This window comes from Dioscorea cayenensis, chromosome 5 (genome assembly GCF_009730915.1).
Source record: "Dioscorea cayenensis subsp. rotundata cultivar TDr96_F1 chromosome 5, TDr96_F1_v2_PseudoChromosome.rev07_lg8_w22 25.fasta, whole genome shotgun sequence".
Classification (NCBI taxonomy): domain Eukaryota; kingdom Viridiplantae; phylum Streptophyta; class Magnoliopsida; order Dioscoreales; family Dioscoreaceae; genus Dioscorea; species Dioscorea cayenensis.
Genome location: NC_052475.1, coordinates 11822794 through 11841891, shown reverse-complemented (window position 1 = coordinate 11841891; position 19098 = coordinate 11822794). Strand labels below are relative to the sequence as shown.

Below are 19098 nucleotides of genomic sequence, written 5' to 3'. Positions count from 1 at the left end.
GTGTGCCTGTTTATGTTGCCTCGACGAAAAAGTGGATTCGGGAGTGTTTTCGGTAGAGCACTGTAGCAATTTACTGTTATAGTTAATGTTTACAATCGGCCGAAAATCAGAATTTCAGAGAATTCACACGGGCGTGTGGAAATTCCACACTCCCGTGTGGATGCCCGATTCCATCCCCTTAAAAGCCGTGATTCAGCCACGATTTCTCTATCTTTTCCCCTATCTTTTCTTCCAACTTTCCCCATCTTTGGAGGCGCCGGTGGCTAGGGTTTGGAGAGGCTTTGACAAGGCTTTGGAGAGGTTTGACGGCCTTCGACATTGCGTTTCCTTAGGAAGAGAGCAATTGGGGGAGCTTTCGTTGGCACCGATCCGGCGAGGTGTGCCCTAGGTTTGACGAGGGGACCTTTGAAGAAGACGCGTCCGATCCACAAGACCTTCGACACAAACTCGAGGGGGTTTTCATTCATGGATTGCATCTCTTTACTTTTGATTTCATTATCTATTGTATTTTGCTCCATGGAGAGCTAAACCCCTAGTGGGTACTTGTGTATTTGTGAACCGTAGGATGTATTCGTTTCATTGAATCTCTTTATTATGCTTTGTATTTGTGAGTTCCAATCTTGGAGACTTGATTGTATAAATACTCCCCTAGAGTGACACTAGGGTTGAGAGTTCTTGTTGGTAACTCTTGTGAGTGAGTGACACACCATGAGAGTTAGACAAAGCTAGATTGGAGAGGGTTGAGAGGGTGAGTCGAGAGGTAGCGGAGCGTCCCCTTTCCTCTCCGGTGTGATCTATGCTATCTCCACATTCCAAGAGTTCTTTGCGGCCATAGTAGAGTGAATGGGCTAAGGGATGACCTTCCACTGGGGCTTAGTTGCGAGTGCAACGGAGAGAAGCGTTGAAGTGATTTTAGCACCTAGGGTTTAATTATGGCTAGGGATCTTCCACCTGGACCAAAGTGTTAGGTCTATACATAGGAATAGGGTTTATCACTTAGAATCCCTAGAGCTCATTGCAATTCTATGCAAGTGCGAGGTGTTGAGATTGTTCGATTTCTCCTCCGGGACATGTATAGAGTTAGGCGTGGTTGACCTTGGATTTGGGATCATGTAATTAAGGATTTCCACAACTCATTGTTGTATCAATTAGGAAGTATAACAAAGGGTTCTTGCACTTGAAATGATTGTCCTAGGTGGATCAATATTCGGGTACCCCATTTATCATCGATTGCCTTCCCTATCTTTTACTTGCGCCTCCTGTATCTTTTCTTATTTTCATTTGCATTAAGTTTGTTTCCACATCACTTTCAACATATTTTCATTCTAGTTAAATAGCAATCTTGGTGGTTCTAAGCACTATTCCTTGTGTATTCGACTACCCTCTCACTGGGCTATTATTACTTCGACACCGTGTACTTGCGGTTTACACGCATATTCGGTCGTGTCACGAAGTGTAGCTTCAACCGATTGAAATCTCATATATGATGATTGAATAAACTTGGTTAAAGCCTTCTCTAGACCTATCATCCGATTTCCAACCCTGAAACTCTATTCTCCATGTTCGGGGCTTGTTGTTGTTGTTATTATTATTAGAAACCTGGTGGTACCATTGTCTTCTATTGCTTTTGATTACTCCAAGAAAGGCTAGGGTGACTCCTCCAATCCGGATTGTATGTATTGCTATATAGATTTCCTTGACCTCTCATTGCATTACCTACAAAGTCAACCTGTTCCACTGAGGATGTACCACCAATAGAAATTGGGCAATTAGATGGAGCATGTCCTCCCCCACACCCAGTGCAACCCGACACGGCCGACACTCTAGGAGAAGTTAGAGTGTCTAACTTCTTGCTCAATGACGCAACCTGGGCCGCAAATGAGGTAACTACATCAATCTCATGAAGTCTGGCTATCTTCTTTCTGTCCCTTGTGTTCTACTAATAACTGTTCAAAGCCATTTTTTTGATGAGATGTCGGGCTTCTTCAAGGGTCTTGCTCCCTAAGGTACATCCTGCTGCAGCATCAAGTAACTGCTTTGTGCTTGGGTTCAAACCACTATAGAAAGTCTGAATGATCATCCACTCGGGAAACCCATGTTGAGGACATTTTCAAGAGCTCCTTGAACCTATGACATATCTCAAAAAGTGACTCCAATTCCTTTTATAAAAAAGAGGATATTTCATTCCTAAGGTTCGCGGATTTTCTGAGAGGGAAATATCGGGAAAGAAAAGATTCTGCCATCTCCTCCCATGTAGTGATCGATGCTCTAGGCAATGAATGTAGACATTGCTTCGCTCTGCCTTTCAAGAAAAATGGGAAGACCATCAACTTGATAGCATCATCTGTAACACCGTTAATCTTGAGCATGTCGCACACCTCCAAGAAGTTCTTTATGTGATTATTTGGATCCTCATCTGCTAAACCATTAAACTGTGCTGACAGCTGTAACATTTGGATGAAGCCTGGCTTGAGCTTAAAATTCTGAGCCGTGATCGGTGGCCACACAATACTAGACCACGTGCCAAGAACTATGGGTCTGGCATAATCTGAGAGTGCCCTCTGCTGCTTATTCTGTTTTGTCTATTCTGTTCTGCCATATTATCAGACCCTTCAACTTCTAATTCATCTTGATTAGATTGTTATTGCACATGTTCTTTTCCCTTTCTATGAATTCTTCATCCAACACCCAGATCTCCTTCAACTAGTGTCAAAGGGTTACTCGGGTCATAACCTGGAGCTATAACCAAAGAAAGGACAACAAATCAGAATGATGGAAGAATAAGAAAGTGTGAAATAGAATAAGTGATTAATAGCTAAAACATCAACGTGCAAAGTGTTTCCAAAGCGCCTATTCCCCGGCAATGGCACCAAAAACTTGACACACCCCTTGTGAGTGCATACCCCAAGTGCATGGGTTGTCGAAGTAATAAAGTACCCTTGTGGGTGGATAGTCATATCCATAGGGAATAGTGATCAGGAAGCACAAAAATTGTTATTTAACTATGGTGAAGATGCACCAAAGTAGTGTGAACAATATCTATGCAAATAGAAATAAAAAGAACAAAAAGGAGATGCAATAAAATGATAGGAGAGGTAATCGATAGAAAGTGGGGCACCCGGACGTTGCTCACCCTAGGACTATTGCTTCAAGTGTAGGAACGACCATTAAATATCCTAACTGATGTTTAATGAGTCGTGGACATCCTTAAACACACGATCCCAAACATAAGGTCAACCGTAACTAACACTACACTATGCCCTGGTAGAAAGAATGCTCTCGACGCCTTACACTGTGTGAGGTTGCATAAAGCTCTAGGGACTAAAAGTAAGAAACCCTATTCCCTAATCTAGATCTACCCCTTTGGTCCAGGTGAAAGACCCCTAGTCACAATTAAGCCCCAGCACTAAGGATTACTTCAACGCTTCACTATGTTGCTTGCATAACTAAGCCCCAGCAGAGTTCCTCTCTTAGCACTTCACTCTATTGTGACCGCAAAGAACTCTTGGAACGTGGATTTAGGATAAATCACACCGGATGGGAAAGGGGATATTCTACTATCTCTTGACTCACCCTCTCAACCCTCTCCAATCTAGCTTTGTCTAACCCTCATGGTGTGTCACTCATCCACAAGGATTACCAAGATGGATTCTCAACCCTAGTGTCACTCTAAGGGAAAATCACTTCAACAAGCATTCAAGATTGGAACTCAATTAGAACATCAATTAAATAAAACATAATTAAAGGTCAATTAAACAAAATTATCCTAGGGTTTACAAGTCCAAGCACCAAATAGGGGTTTAGCTCTGCATGGAGCAAGATACAATCAATAATGAAATTGAAAGTAAAAATATGCAATCGATAAGTAAAACCCCCTTGTAGTCCATATTGATGGTCATGTGGAGTAGCCTCATCTTCTCCAAAGGTTCCCTCGTCAAGCCTAGGGCACATCTCGCCTAATCGATGCCGATGAAAGCTTCCCCAATAACTATCTTTCAAAGGAACGAGCTGTTCAAAGCCATAGAACCTCTTGAAAAACTTGCTAAAGCCTCTCCAAACCCTAGCCGCGAGAGCCTCCAAAGTTAGAGAAAAGATGGGAAAAAGATCATTCAAAATGCTTAAAATCGCGACTTAAATAGGGCTGGAATCGGGCATCCACACGGGTGTGTGGAATTTCCACACACCCGTGTGAATTTCCAGGAAATGAATTTCTGCAATCTGTGAACAATAACTGGTACAGTGATTTGCTACAATAGTTCGCTATAATACTCCCGAATCGACACTCTTCATCAAGGCCACATGAATGGGCACACATTCATGCAGTAGGTCACGTTGTGTCGTCAATCAAAGTCACATTAATGAAGATCTTGCTAGTAATGCACAAGTCGGAACACATGAGAGTGACTACCCTTCTGCCCCTTCAAACTATGTATTCTTTGGAGGTTGGCACACACTCACATACCTTTGAGCACAACTTGTGTCTTCACGTTTGTTTACTCAATGATTTCATCAACAAAATGCACCCATGATCTACTATTTGGTTTCTTTGTTTCATACTTGTCTCCATAACACTACATGCGCAAAAGAACACCAATACACATGCATAAGTGATAATGCCTCTTGCGTGTGACCCGCAAGTGCACCGGTTTATTGAGTAATAAAATCCCAGGTGAGTGGGGTATCGTATCCACAAGGAGTAGGGAATAAGAGTACTTAAATTGCTACTTAACCAAGTGAAAATAAACAATGATTGTGTTGATAAGATGTAGTGTAAACAAGAATAAAAGAAACCAGAAAGAGAAATACAAGTAAATGAGAGATAAGGCAATCGATATCAATGGGGTACTCAGATATTGTTCTGCCTAGGATAATCATTTCAAGTGCAGAACCAACTATTATTATGATTCCTAATTAATGCATTAATGAGTCATGAAAATCCTTCAATACATGGTCCCAAATCTAAGGTCAACCATGACTAACTCTATACGAAGTCCCGGTGGAGAAATCAAACAATCTCAACACCTTGCACTTGTACAGAATTGCATGGAGTTCTAGGGATTCGAAGTGATAAACTCTCTTCCTAGATGTAGACCTAACCCTTTGGTCCAGGTGAAAGGTTCCTAGTCACAATTAAGCCCTATGTGCTAAAATCACTTCAACGCTTCACTCCGTTCCCTTTGCAACTAAGCCTCAGCGGAAGGTCATCCCTTAGCCTGTTCACTCTACTATGACCACAAAGAACTCAAGGAAATGGAGGTATGATAAATCACGTCGAAGGGGAAAGGGGACGCTCCACTACCTCTCGACTCACCCTCTCAACCCTCTCCAATCTAGATTTGTCTAACTCTCGTGGTGTGTCACTCACTCACAAGTGTTACTAAGGTGAACTCTCAACCCTAGTGTTACTCTAAGGGAGCGTTCAATCAATCAAACATTTCAAGATTGGAACTCAATTAAAATATTAGTTAAGGAAAGCATAATAAAAGGTTTAATGAAACAAATAAATCCTAGGGTTCACAAATCCAAGTAACCACTAAGGGTGTTTAGCTCTCAATAGAGCTAGTAATAATCAACAATGAAATCAAATATAAAAATAAGTAATCCATAGAAAAACCCCTCGAAAGTCATGTTGATTGTCTTGTGGAGTGGCCTTATCTCCTCCAAAGGTTCGCTTGTCCGGCCTAGGGCACACCTCGCCGGATCGATGTAGATGAAAGCTTCACCAATAACCTTCTTCAAGTGGAGCGAGGTCGAAGCTGTAGAATCTCTCAAAACTGCCAATACCTCTGAAAACCCTTGCTGCCGCCCTCTTGAAAGTTGGAGAAAAGTTAGAGAAAAGAATGCTGAAATCCGGCTGAAAATCGGCTTTTAAACGGGCTGGAATCGGCCATCCACATGCCCTTGTGGATGCCCCTCTGGATTTTTTTGCACAGGCGTGGGTAATTTCCACACACCCGTGTGGATTCTCTAAATTCAATTTCTCGCTTGACTGTGAACAGTACCCTGCTACAGTATCGGCCAAAAACACTCCCGAATCCATATTTTCATCTAGGTAACGTAAACGGGCACACATTAATGTCGTAGATTGTTTTGCTTCTTTAATAAACGACCTCATTGGTGAAGCTCTTGATATCAATGCATAAATCGGGATATTCAAATGTGACTGCTTTTGTGCCCCTCCAAATCATTGTGCTAGCTAGAATACAAAGAGGTTGGCACACATTCTCGCATCTTGAACACGACTTATGTTTTTGCGTTTGATCCTTTCTCAAGATTTCCTCCAAATATTGTGTTCACGATCTACATTGGCTTCTTTTTTTAACATTCGGCTTCACAACCCTATATACATGAAAGTAACACAAACACACAAGTATTAGTGCTAAAACCTGATAAAAGTAATGCTCAACATAAGGAAAAGATACTTCTCATTCTTATCACACAAGTACTTATCAAACCCCCCCACACTTAAGCTTTTGCTTGTCCTCAAGCAAAAAAAATAAAACATTGAAGCATAGACGAAGGAAATATAGGAAGTGCTTGGCCTTAGGTTCACCAAAGCATGCAAAAAGATTCTACAAGTAAGGGAAATTCCAACACTAAATACGCAAAAATCAATGCTCTAGCTAAAAACTTGAATCAAAAAGGACAATGAACCCAAAATCGTGTAAGTGTGTGTAAAAACTCACTCAAGTCAACCCAAGGTATACTCCTTAAAGTCCTAAGTATAAGAGACTTATTTATCTACACAAAGTAACAAAAATTAAAAAAAAGATGGTAGTAGCTTCGCACATCCTCTAACGTAGCCCTTTCCAAAGCGGCCGCTAAGGTGGCTTTCACACTTTTGAGGTTCTTTCTATCGGGGTGGTAGCTTTCACTCATCCTATGAGATAGCTCTTTCTCTCATTAGGGCATAATTAGTATCCGACATATGAGAGTAGCTTCATACTTCATAGGTGGTAGCTCTTTCCACCCAACAAGCACAACTAAACAATAAAACTATTTTTTTTTCACAATTAACAAAAGAAACAACTATAACTAGTCCATTTAACATCAAACTTGAGTTTCCAAAAGAGTTTATTGAGCGAGTAGTGCAACAAGTGTTAATCGGGCAAAAATTCCTAGAAATACAAGTAAAAACTAGAGCATGAGAACATTCAATGTTAAAAATTCTACTAAAACTCAAGAAAACAATCATTGCAACTAAGGTGAACCACCATTGGATATGTGAGCATGTATATAAATCAAAACTAATATAAAAGACATGTGCACTATGAAACTCCCCCGACACTTAAGTTGTACATTGTCCCCAATGTACCATGCAAGCTCACTAATAATGTATATCAATCAAGAATATATGTAGAAGAAGCAATCAAAACAATACTCCCTTGACTCCTAGTGTTGCATTTGATGGAACTAAATCCTTGAGAGTGATGTTCAAACGGGTTGTGAAACACACATGAATAAGTGCAAAAGCACCTTGGTCGTGTCCATGACTAGTTCTCAATTCCCATACAGACAGGACCATCTACAAACATACACAAGGGGGTTCAGTGAAGCTCAATAAAGAAAAACAACTCGAGTATGTAAAAGATAGAGAAGTGAATACAACTCAAAACAACAAAATGAAAATAAAAGACATACTCAGAAGGAAAATCCTTTATGAGTAGTGCAAGTCTAACAACAATACAAAATAAAGTAAAGTAACAAGAAAATAAAGAATGCATCAAATGTCGGTGTCGCCCGGTGTCCGCTCTACTCCTGTTGCTGTAGGATAATCAAAAGATGCTGGTGGATTGGGTGATGGTGAGGCTTGTGGGGCTGGAGGGGTTCTCAGCCGTAGAACATATGATGAGGCAATGTCTCGCTATAAAATATGCTGGAGAGTGTCCAAACACGCCATAAACTCGGCATACTGTGCGGCCTGTGTCACCCTAACCTCATTGATCTCAGCCCGTAGCACCCCCACCGCGCTCTCAAGCCTCTCAAAACGATCATAGGGTCGAGATGGGGAAAACATGCGTACTGGGAGTGACTCCTCTGCAACATGAGGTACCTTAGTCTTCATCACCATCGGATGAGGCTCAGGGGCAGGCTAGGAACCCTCGGCCAGATCATCCTCTCCCTCTACTACCTCTGGGACAGGAGTAATCAGAGCATATACTCCTGAATGGACTCTGCAGACCATACCCATCAATCTCATCATCTCTAAGCTCAGGGGGACATGTATATTCGTCTTCTCGGCCCCATAAATCGCGTCCAGGAGACCCATTCCCACAACTAGTCTCGTAATGTAGGGGCCTTAGAAAATCGCTCCTAATTTGGAATACTGCCCCTGATGTCGTATATACTGTACGACGATGTGCCCTAGATGAATCAGTGTGCTCTAGACAATCGAGTATAGGTACAATAGCTCCTACTGCCTCAAAACGCCAGTGCTATCACCACAGTCATTCACTGACCTACTCAGAATAGCGTGTAAATATTGGTAAGCAGGATGAGAAAGGCACGTGGACTTGGACACCCCCGGCTCATACTGGCCCTGACCACATAATGCTCTATATGCTCTTTGTGGGGTCAATGCTCTAGGATAATTTGTAGGTAACTAGGTATACTGCTCAATGTCTGTAAATGCCTCCTCGTATATGGGTTTGTCGAGTAATAAAATCACAAGTGAGTGGGGTATCGTATCCACAGGGAGTAGGGAATAAGAGTACTTAAATTGCTACTTAACCTAGTGAAAAGGAACAATGATTGTGTTGTAAGATGTAGTGTAAACAAGAATAAAAGAAATAAGAAAGAGAAGCACAAGTAAATGAGAGATAAGGCAATTGATATCAATGGGGTACTCAGATATTGTTCTGCCTAGGACAATCATTTCAAGTGCAGAACCAACTATTATGCTTCCTAATTAATGCATTAATGAGTTGCGGAAATCCTTCAATACATGATCCCAAATCTAAGGTCAACCATGACTAACTCTATACGATGTCCCGGTGGAGAAATCAAACAATCTCAACACCTTGCACTTGTATAGAATTGCATTGAGTTCTAGGGATTCGAAATGATAAACCCTCTTCCTAGATGTAGACCTATCCCTTTGGTCCAGGTGAGAGGTTCCTAGTCACAATTAAGACGTAGGTGCTAAAATCACTTCAACGCTTCACTCCGTTGCCTTTTCAACTAAGCCTCAGGGGAAAGTCATCCCTTAGCCCGTTCACTCTACTATGACCCCAAAGAACTCAAGGAAATGGAGGTATGATAAATCACGTCTAAGTGGAAAGGGGACGCTCCGCTACCTCTCGATTCACCCTCTCAACCCTCTCCAATCTAGATTTTTCTAACTCTCATGGTGTGTCACTCACTCCCAAGTGTTACCAAGGTGAACTCTCAACCCTAGTGTCACTCTAAGGGAGTATTCAATTAATCAAACATTCAAGATTGGAACTTAATTAAAACATCAATTATGGAAAGCATAATAAAAGGTTTTAATGGAACAAATACATCCTAGGGTTCATGTATCTAAGTACCCACTAGTGGGGTTTAGCTCTCCATGGAGCTAGTTACAATCAATAATGAAATCAAATGTAAAAACAAGTTATCCATAGAAAAACTCCATCGGTAGTCATATCGATGGTCTTCTGGAGTGGCCTCGTCTCCTCCAAAGATCCCCTTGTGTGTCCTTGGGCACACCTCGCCGAATCGGTGCCGACGAAAGCTCTCCCAATAAAATTCTTCCAAGTGGAGCACGATGTCAAAGCCATAAAACCTGTCCAAAACCCTTGCCAATACATCTCAAAACCCTAGCCACCATCCTCTTGAAAGTTGGGGAAAAGATGGAGAAAAGAATGTCGAAATTGGGTTGAAAATCGGCTTTTAAAAGGGCTGGAATCGGGCATCCACACGCCCCTGTGGGCCCTCCTGTGGATATTTCGCATGGGCGTTGGTAATTTCCATATTGCCGTGTACATTCTTTGAAATTCAATTTCTCCCCCGGTTGTGAACAGTACCTATTATAGTAAATTGCTACAGTGTTTTATTGTAGTACCCTGCTACAATACCAGGCCGAAACACTCCTGAATCCATGTTTTCATCGAGGTAACGTAAATGGGCACATGTTTACGTCATAGATCATTTTGCTTCTTCAATAAACGACCTCATTGGTGAAGTTCTTGCTATCAATGCACAAATTGGGATACTCGAATGTGACTGCCTTTGTGCCCTCAAACAAGGAGGTTGGCACACATTCTTCCATCTTGAACCCGACTTATGTCTTCGCGTTTGATCCTTCTCAAGATTTCCTCCAAATAGTGCGTTCATGATCTATGTACATTGGCATCTTTCTTTAATATTCAGCTTCACAACCCTATATGCATGAAAGTAACACAAATGCACAAGTATTAGTCCTAAAACCTGATAAAAGTAATGCTCAACATAAGGAAAGAATAGCTCGTATTCTTATCACACTAGCACTTATCAGTAAGCGATAAAATTGGAGAAAAGCAATGCTCAATGTTAGAAAAGAATACTTTGTTTTACTATTGTATAAGAACTTTTCACTAAGTCATATGGCCTCCATGCGGCCTGCATACAACCAGTATGGACTTGTAAACCCTAGGATGATGTTGTTTCTTTGACCTTTTATTATGCTTCCTCTAATTGATGTTTTAATTGAAATTCTAATCTTGAATGCTTGTTGAGTTGGTTTTCCCTTAGATTGACACTAGGGTCGAGAATCTATTTTGGTAATCCTTGTGGATGAGTGACACACCATGAGGGTTAGACAAAGCAAGATTGGAGAGGGTCGAGAGGGTGAGTCAAGAGGTAGCAGAATTTTTCCGTTCCCATCCGGTGTGATTTATCCTACCTCCACAGTCCAAGAGTTCTTTGCGGTTACAATAGAGTGAAGTGGTAAGAGATGTACTCCGCTGGGGCTTAGTTACGAAAGCAACAAAGTGAAGCACTGAAGTAGTCCTTAGTATTTGGGGCTTAATTGTGACTAAGGGTCTTTTCTCATGGACCAAAGGGTTAGATCTATTTTAAGGAATAGGGTTTATCACTTAGAATCCCTAGAGCCTAAAGCAACCTAGCATAGTGTAAGGTGTCAAGACTGAGAGATTTCTCCACCGGGGTATAGTGTAGGCTTAGTCATGGTTGACCTTAAGTTTTGGGATAGTGTGTTTAAAAATTTCTACGACTCAGTAACCATTAGTTTAGGGAACATAATGATTGGTCTTACACTTGAAGCAATAGTCCTAGGGTGAGCAATATCCAGGTGCCCCATTTATCGTCAATTGCCTCTCCTATCTTTTATTTGCGCCTCCTTCTTCTTTTCTTATTTCTATTTGCATTGATTCTTATTCACATCATTATCGATTCATCTTCATTCTAGTTAAATGGCAATCTTTGTGTTTCTAATCACTATTCCCTATTGATTTGACTACCCACTCAACAGGGTATTATTACTTTGACAAACCCGTGTACTTGCGGTACATACGCAAAAGGTCATTTATCAGACATGCAATACAAAATAGATTGAATCTCAAATAACCATCAAGTTAAATAATGACACATTCAAGGGTTTTACACAAGATGAACCCTAGGTTTCATCCAAATCCAAACACCACAATAAGTTAATCCCTCACTATGAGAGATATTTATATAATATACAAGGAAATACAATACAATAAAGAAGCAAGAAAACTCCCTCTGTGATCTTGATCTCCTTGAATGGGTGAAGCTTTGAATGGTTTCCGATGATGGCTTAGATCTTCACTGCAACTCCTTTGCTCCTCTCCCTCTTGGTGATGATATGTGCTCATTTTCTATAAGGATTGCCGCCGAAAGATGGCCGAAAAACCTCAAGAAGGTGTGGTGGCGGCAGCCCAAAAGGCCAAGAAGAAGTCCCTTGTTTTGCCCTATAAGAAACCTTAAATACCCCAAATTTTGACCTATACCGGGGTCCATAGGGGTTGTATGAGGCTGTATGACTTAGGGTAAACTCTCTATCTTTAAAAATCTCTAGGTGCTATAGTAGCTATTACAGTTAAATTGTTACAGTACTCCAGCTGCAGTACCTGATACAATAAATATGCTACAGTACTGAAAAACCAGGTTTTCTCCTATTTTTAACCATAATTGTGTCCTCGTGTTTTCCATGGCTTCTATGTGTATCACAAAGCAAATAACACATGATTAAGCACAAAACAAACATTAATTCATAACAAAATACATGCTAAGTGTATAAAATATATATAAGCTAAAACATATAGTTAGACACTTATCATCGTGATTTCTTCGGGGTGCCTTGGAACTTGTTCTCGGCATGATTGTAGCCCAACCTGAAAAGTGTATAGGTGTAAGCATGCCCGTGCTTGTTGTTAGTGCTTCAAGAGCACAGTAGTGCTAGGAGCCCTGGATCCATGCTCTTTTCTCTGTAAAAATTCTAATAAAGTGCATAGGGTCATGCATGCTTGTGCTTACCGACCATGTCCCAAAGGATGATGGTGCTAGGGGCAGTAAAGCCATACTCTTCATTTTGCTCAAGTTCTAGTGAAGTGCAAGGACATAAGCACGCTCGTGCTTCCAAGCTGGGTTAAATTTCTCTAAGTCTTGGAAACTGCATGGTTGTAAACGTTGGCGTGCCTCTTGACTGTGCTTCCCTTAAAAAGGGCATTCCAACTCCATTTCATGTTAAAATTCATCTCTATCCATTCCTTTCAATCCTAAACTTGATTATGTGTATCATTTAACAAATATACCCCAAGTAGCATCGATTTATAGTGAAAGAGTGCAAAAAGGACAGGAGAATCATGCGATAAGGTATATAAAATATCTATATAGAGTGCACTCATCAAATATCCCCACACTTGAACATTCGCTTATCCTCAAGCAAAACACTCAGCTCAAAAGAAGAGAATATGAGTGCATGACCTCTAATCTCATAAAGGATAGGAAATTCACAAACAAACAAGGGAACCCTAGAGACTATTGTGTTTTTAGTTTCTTCCATAAGAAAGATATTCACCCCTACCCCTTACTCCCCGGTGTGTGTGAATTTACCCTAGATATATGCCCATGTACTTTATAAGAAAAACTAGCTCAAAAGACCTTATTTCGACAAAAACTAAATATATAGTAGCTTTATACATGATAAACGCTTAAATGTATTTCTTTTATATGTATACATTTTGTACTATTCATGTATATTTTGATGAATTGATCTCCTTTTGTGGTTTAATGGGTTCCATTATTGTTACAGGTCTTAAAGAACCCTAGGTGAGTTCGACAATGCAATTCAAGAAGAAAACTGATAAGTGCTTGTGTAATAGTAATATGAAGTATTATTTTCTTACAATGAGCATTATGTTTTCTCAGATTTTATCGCTCATACATGTGTATATATGTTTTTTTAGTGCATGTAAGGTTGTGGAGACAAGTGTGGAAGAAAGAAGCCAAAGTAGATCGTGAACGCACTTTGTTGAAGAAATCTTGGAGTGAAGAAACGTGAAGACACAAGTTGTGCTCAAAGACATATGAGGGTGAGCCAACCTCCATTGTGCTTGAGTGAACATGCAAATTTGAGGGGCACAAAGGTAGTCACACTCATGTGTTCTGACTTGTTCAATAATAGCAAGATTGTCATCAAATGTGATTTTATTGAAAATGCAACTCAATCTACCGCATGGATGTGTGCCCGTTCATGTGGCCTCGATGAATGTGTGGATTCGGGAGTATTATGGCAAAGTACTGCAAAAGGGCACTATAGCAAATCACTGTTTACAGGCCGCAGAAAAATCAATTCCTGCAGATTCACACGGGTTTGTGGAAATTTCATACGCCCGTGTGGATGCCCGATTCCAGCATATTTAAGTCACGATTTCACCCCATTTTGAGGAATCTTTCCGCTATTTTTTTCTTATATTTTCTCCATCTTTAGAGGCACTCACGGCTAGGGTTTGGAGAGGCTTTGGATAGGTTTTTGTAGTATTTCTATGGCCTTCAACACCATGTTCCTTTGGAAGATAGTTATTGGGGGAGCTTTCGTCGGCATCAATTCGGCAAGGTGTGCCCTAGGCTTGATGAAGGGAACCCTTAGAGAAGATGAGGATGCTCTATAAGACCATCGATATGGACTATAAGGGGGTTTTACTTATGGATTGCATGCTTTTACTTTTGATTTCATTATTGATTGTATCTTGCTCATGGAGAGCTAAACCCCTAGTGGGTACTTGGACTTATAAACCCTAGGATGATATTGTTTCTTTGATATTTCTATTATGTTTTTTTTTATTGATGTCTTTAATTGAGTTCTAATCTTGAATGCTTGTTGAATGGGTTTTCGCTTAGAGTGACACTAGGGTTGAGAACCTACATCGGTAATCCTTGTAAGTGACTGACGCACCATGAGGGTTAGACAAAGCAAGATTGGAGAGGGTGGAGAGGATGAGTCGAGAGGCAGTGGAACATCCCTTTCCCCTATGGTTTGATTTATCCTACCTCCACATTTGAAGAGTTCTTTGCGATCACAATAGAGTGAAGTGCAAAGAGACGAACTCCGCTGGGGCTTAGTTGCGTAAGCAACAGAGTGAAGCATTGAAGTAATTTTTAGTATATGGGGCTTAATTGTGATTAGCGGTCTTTCGCCTGGACCAAAGGGTTATACCTATGTTAGGGAATAGGCTTTATCACTTGGAGTCCCTAGAGCTTTAAGCAACTTTCCACAGTGTGAGGTGTTGAGACTGAGGAATTTCTCCGCCAGGGTATAGTGCAGGGTTAGTCACGGTTGACCTTAGGTTTGAGACCGTGTGTATTAGGATTTCCAAGACTTATTAAACATAAGCTAGAAGATATAATTTTTGGTTTTGCACTTGAAGCAATAGTCCTAGGGGAGCAATGTCCGGGTGCCCACTTTCTATCGATTGTCTTTCCTCTCAATTTTTTATATCGTCTCTCTTTCATGTTGTTTTTATTTCTTTTCATATTGATATTGTTCACACTACTATCGATCCATCTTCACTTTAATTAAATAGCAATCCTTGTGTTTTTTATTACTATTCACTGTGAATACAACTATCCACTCACCAGGATATTATTATTTCGACAAACCCGTGCACTTACGGTACGCACGAAATGGGCGTTGTCAAGTTTTTGGCGCCGTTGCCGGGGAATTGGCATTTTAGAAACACTTTGTACTTTGCTAATTTAGTTATTCACCATTTATTTTATATCACATTTTCTGATTCTTCCATCATTCTGAATTGTTTTCTTTTCTTTGGTTACAAATCCAGGTTATGACCGGAGGAAACCCTTTGACATTGGTTGAAGGAAATACGGACACTAAACGAAGAATTCATAGAAGGGGAAAAGAACCTATGTAAGAACAGTTAAATCAAGCTGAAATAGAAGGTGAAGGGTATGATAACATGGAATAACAGAATGAGCAATAGAGGACATTATCAGATTATGCTAGACCAGTAGTTCTTAGCACACAGCCTAGTATTATGCAACCACCGATCACGGCTCAGAATTTTGAGCTCAAGCCAGGTTTCATCCAGATGTTACAGCAGTCGGCAGAGTTTAATGGTTTGGCCAATGAGGATCCAAACAATCACATTGAGGTCTTCTTGGAAGTGTGCGACATGCTCAAGATTAATGGTGTTACGGATGATGCTATCAAGTTGAGAGCCTTCCCATTTTTCATGAAAGAAAGTGCAAAGCAATGGCTACATTAATTACCTACAACATCGATCACTACATGGGAGAAGATGGTAAAAGCTTTTCTTGCCTGATATTTCCCTCCTGGAAAATTTGCGAAACTTAGCAATGGAATATCATTATTTGTGCAAAAGGAATTTGAGTCTCTATTTGAGACATGGGATAGGTTCAAGGTGATCCTGCAAACGGAATATCCTCAACATGGGTTCCCTGAGTGGATGATCATTCAGAATTTCTATAATGTGTTGAACCCAAGCACAAGACAGTTACTTGATGCTGCAATAAGAGGTTCCTTAGGAAGCAAAGCCTGGTATCTCATCGAAGAAATGTCTATGAACAGTTATCAAGGGAACACAAGAGACAGAAAAGAAGTAGTCGGACTTTATGAGATCGATGCAGTTACTTCATTGGCGGCCCAGGTTGAGTCATCAAGCAAAACTGTTAGATACTCTAACTTCTCCTAGAGAGGTGGCCTTGACTAATTGCACTTGGTGTAGAGGAGGACATGCTTCGTCCGATTGTCTGATTTCTATTGGTGGTACATCCTCTGTAGAACAAGTGGATTTTGTGGGTAATACAATGTGAGGCAGATACAATTTATTTAGCAACACCTACAATCCGGGCTGGAGGAGCCACACGAATCTTTCTTGGAACAATCAAGGACAACAGAAGACCATGGCACCACCGGGTTTCCAACAACAACAACAAGCCCCGAACATGGAGAATCAAGTTTCAGGGTTAGATAACCATTTGACCGACCTAGAGAAGGCTTTGACCAAGTTCATTGCATCATCGGATATAAGGTTTAAGTTGGTTAAAGCTACACTTCACAACCATACCGCTTCATTACACAATCTAGAAAATCAAGTGGGGCAAATTATGAAGTCATTATCGGAGAGACCTTAAGGAAGCTTGCCTAGTAACACAGAGATAAATCCGAGTAAACTTGTGAAGGCGATCACTTTGAGAAGTGGTAGTAAAGTTGAGGGTAGGCTCCTGAGTGAGAAGACCAATGTTAAAGTTCCCGAGGTGGTGGAGGTTGAGGAAGTAGCAAAAGAGAAGGGGTGGCATCCCCACCCTACAGGCCAAGAATCCCTTATCCTTCAAGATTGAAGAACGGCCAAAATGATGAGAAATTGATAAGTGTTTGTGTACTAAGAATACAAAGTATTCTTTTCTTATGATGAGCATTACTTTTATTAGGTTTTATTACTAATACTTCTATTTTTGTGTTCTTTCCGCTTATAGGGTTATGAGATAAATAGAGAAGAAAAGAGCCAAAGTAGATTGCGAATGCATTATGTTGATGGAATCTTGAACTGGACACACGAGAAGACGCAAGTTGTGCTCGAAGACATATGAGTGTGTGCCAACCTCCATTATGATTGATGGAATATGTAAATTGGAGTGGAACAAAGCTAGTCAAACTTATATGTTCTGACTTGTGCAATGATAGCAAGATCTTCATCAATGTTATCCCTTATTGAAGAAGCGATGCAATCTATGGCATAAACATGTCCCTCTTTATGTTGCCTCGATGAAAAGTGTGGATTCAGGAGTGTTTTTGGCTGAGTATTGTAGCAGGTTAATGTAGCAAATCACTATAGTAGTTACTATTTACAGGCTGAAGAAAATCAGGTTCCTGCAGATTCATATGGGCGTGTGGAAATTTCACACGCCTATGTGGATTCCTGATTCTAATCCTTTATAAAGCCGTGACTTGTACTGATTTGGGAATCCTCTTTTCCATTTTATCTTCATCTCATCCCCAACTTTGGAGAGGCCTGCATCTAGGGTTTAGAGAGATTTTTGGAGTTGTTCTATGGTCTTTAACACCACGTTCTGTCAAAAGACAGTTATTGGGGGAGCTTTCGTCGGCATCGATTCAGCTAAGTGTGCCCTTTGAAGAGGCCGAGGCTACTCCACAAGACCATCGACACGATTACCAAGGGGGTTTTATTCATGGATTGCATCTATTTACTTTTGACTTCATTGTTGATTGTATTTTTCTCAGTGGAGAGCTAAACCCTTAGTGGGTGTTTGGACTTGTAAACCCTAGGATGATATTGTTTCTTTGACCTTTAATTATGCTTTCCTTAATTGATGCTTTTAATTGAGTTCTAATCTTAAATGCTTGTTGAGTTGATTGATAAGTGCTTGTTTGTTAAGAATGTGAAGTGTTTTTTCCTTATGATGAACATTACTTTTATTAGGTTTAAGGGCTAATACATGTGTATTTGTGTTCTTTTGCGCATGTAGGGTTGTGAAGCTCTAAGCATTAAGAAAAGAAGCCAAAAATAGATCATGAATGCAGTATTTGGTGGAATCATGGAAGGAACAAACACGAAGACACAAGTGGGGCTCCAAGATAAGTGAATGTCTGCTATTCTCCATGTATTTAAACCACTACAATGAGTTGGAGGGCCCCAAGGCACTCACATTTGCGTATCCTGACTTGTGCATTGATGGCAAGATCTTCACCAAGGTGGCTATTGATTGAAGAAGAGTTGCTATCTATGGCATAAACGTGTGCCCGTTTATGTTGCCTCGATGAAAAGGGTGGAATTGGGAGTGTTTCGGTGGAGTATTGTAGCAAATCACTGTAGCAATACATTGTAGCAGTTACTTTTCACAGCCGGCCGAAAATCAGGTCTCCAGAGAATCTACATGGGCGTATGGAAATTCCCCACGCCCGTGTGGAAATTTTATAGACCCGGATTGGTGACACAATCCAGCATTGTGCGGCCCTTAAATACAGCTAAGAATTTTTAACTAAAGTCCGCACAGTTCAATGGTTTGGCCAATGAGGATCCAAACAGTCACATAGAGAATTTCTTGGAAGTGTGTGGTATGCTCAAGATCAATGGTGTTACGGATGATGCCATGAAGTTGAGAGCCTTCCCATTTTCCTTGAAGGGGAGAGTGAAGCAGTAGCTACACTCATTATCTAGAGCATCGATCACTATATGGGAGGAGATGGTAGAAGCTTTTCTTGCCCGTTATTTCCGTCTTGAAAAATCTGCAAAGCTTAGGAATGAGATCTCATCCTTTGTGCAAATAGAATTGGAGTCTCTATTTGAGACATGGGAAAGGTTCAAGGGAATCCTGCGAAAATGTCCTCAACATAGGTTTCTAGAGTGGATGATCATTCAGACATTTTATAATGGTTTGAACCCAAGTACAAGATAACTACTTGATGTAGCAGCAGGAGGTACTTTAGGTAGCAAGACCCCCGGAGAAGTGCGGTAATCAATTGAAGAAATGGGGTTGAATAGCTACCAATGGAATGTTAAGGAGAAGAAGAAAGTGGCCATCATCCATGAGGTAGATGCAGTTACATCATTAGCTGCCCAAGTGGAGGCATTGAGTAAGAAGTTAGACACT

At 40.7% G+C, this 19098-nt stretch overlaps 3 non-coding genes across 3 annotated transcripts; 1 reads left to right on the top strand and 2 right to left on the bottom strand.

Annotated features, from left to right (window-relative positions):
* The first annotated feature begins 2090 nt into the window (after nt 1-2090).
* On the top strand, nt 2091-2195 carry LOC120262527. Its single transcript, XR_005536796.1, has one exon. It is a non-coding gene; the product is annotated as a small nucleolar RNA R71 (small nucleolar RNA).
* A 13617-nt stretch (nt 2196-15812) lies between these two features.
* On the bottom strand, nt 15813-15922 carry LOC120262574. The gene has a single exon (XR_005536840.1). It is a non-coding gene; the product is annotated as a small nucleolar RNA R71 (small nucleolar RNA).
* A 2816-nt stretch (nt 15923-18738) lies between these two features.
* LOC120262554 lies at nt 18739-18845 on the bottom strand. Its single transcript, XR_005536823.1, has one exon. It is a non-coding gene; the product is annotated as a small nucleolar RNA R71 (small nucleolar RNA).
* Between the last annotated feature and the right edge of the window lie 253 nt (nt 18846-19098).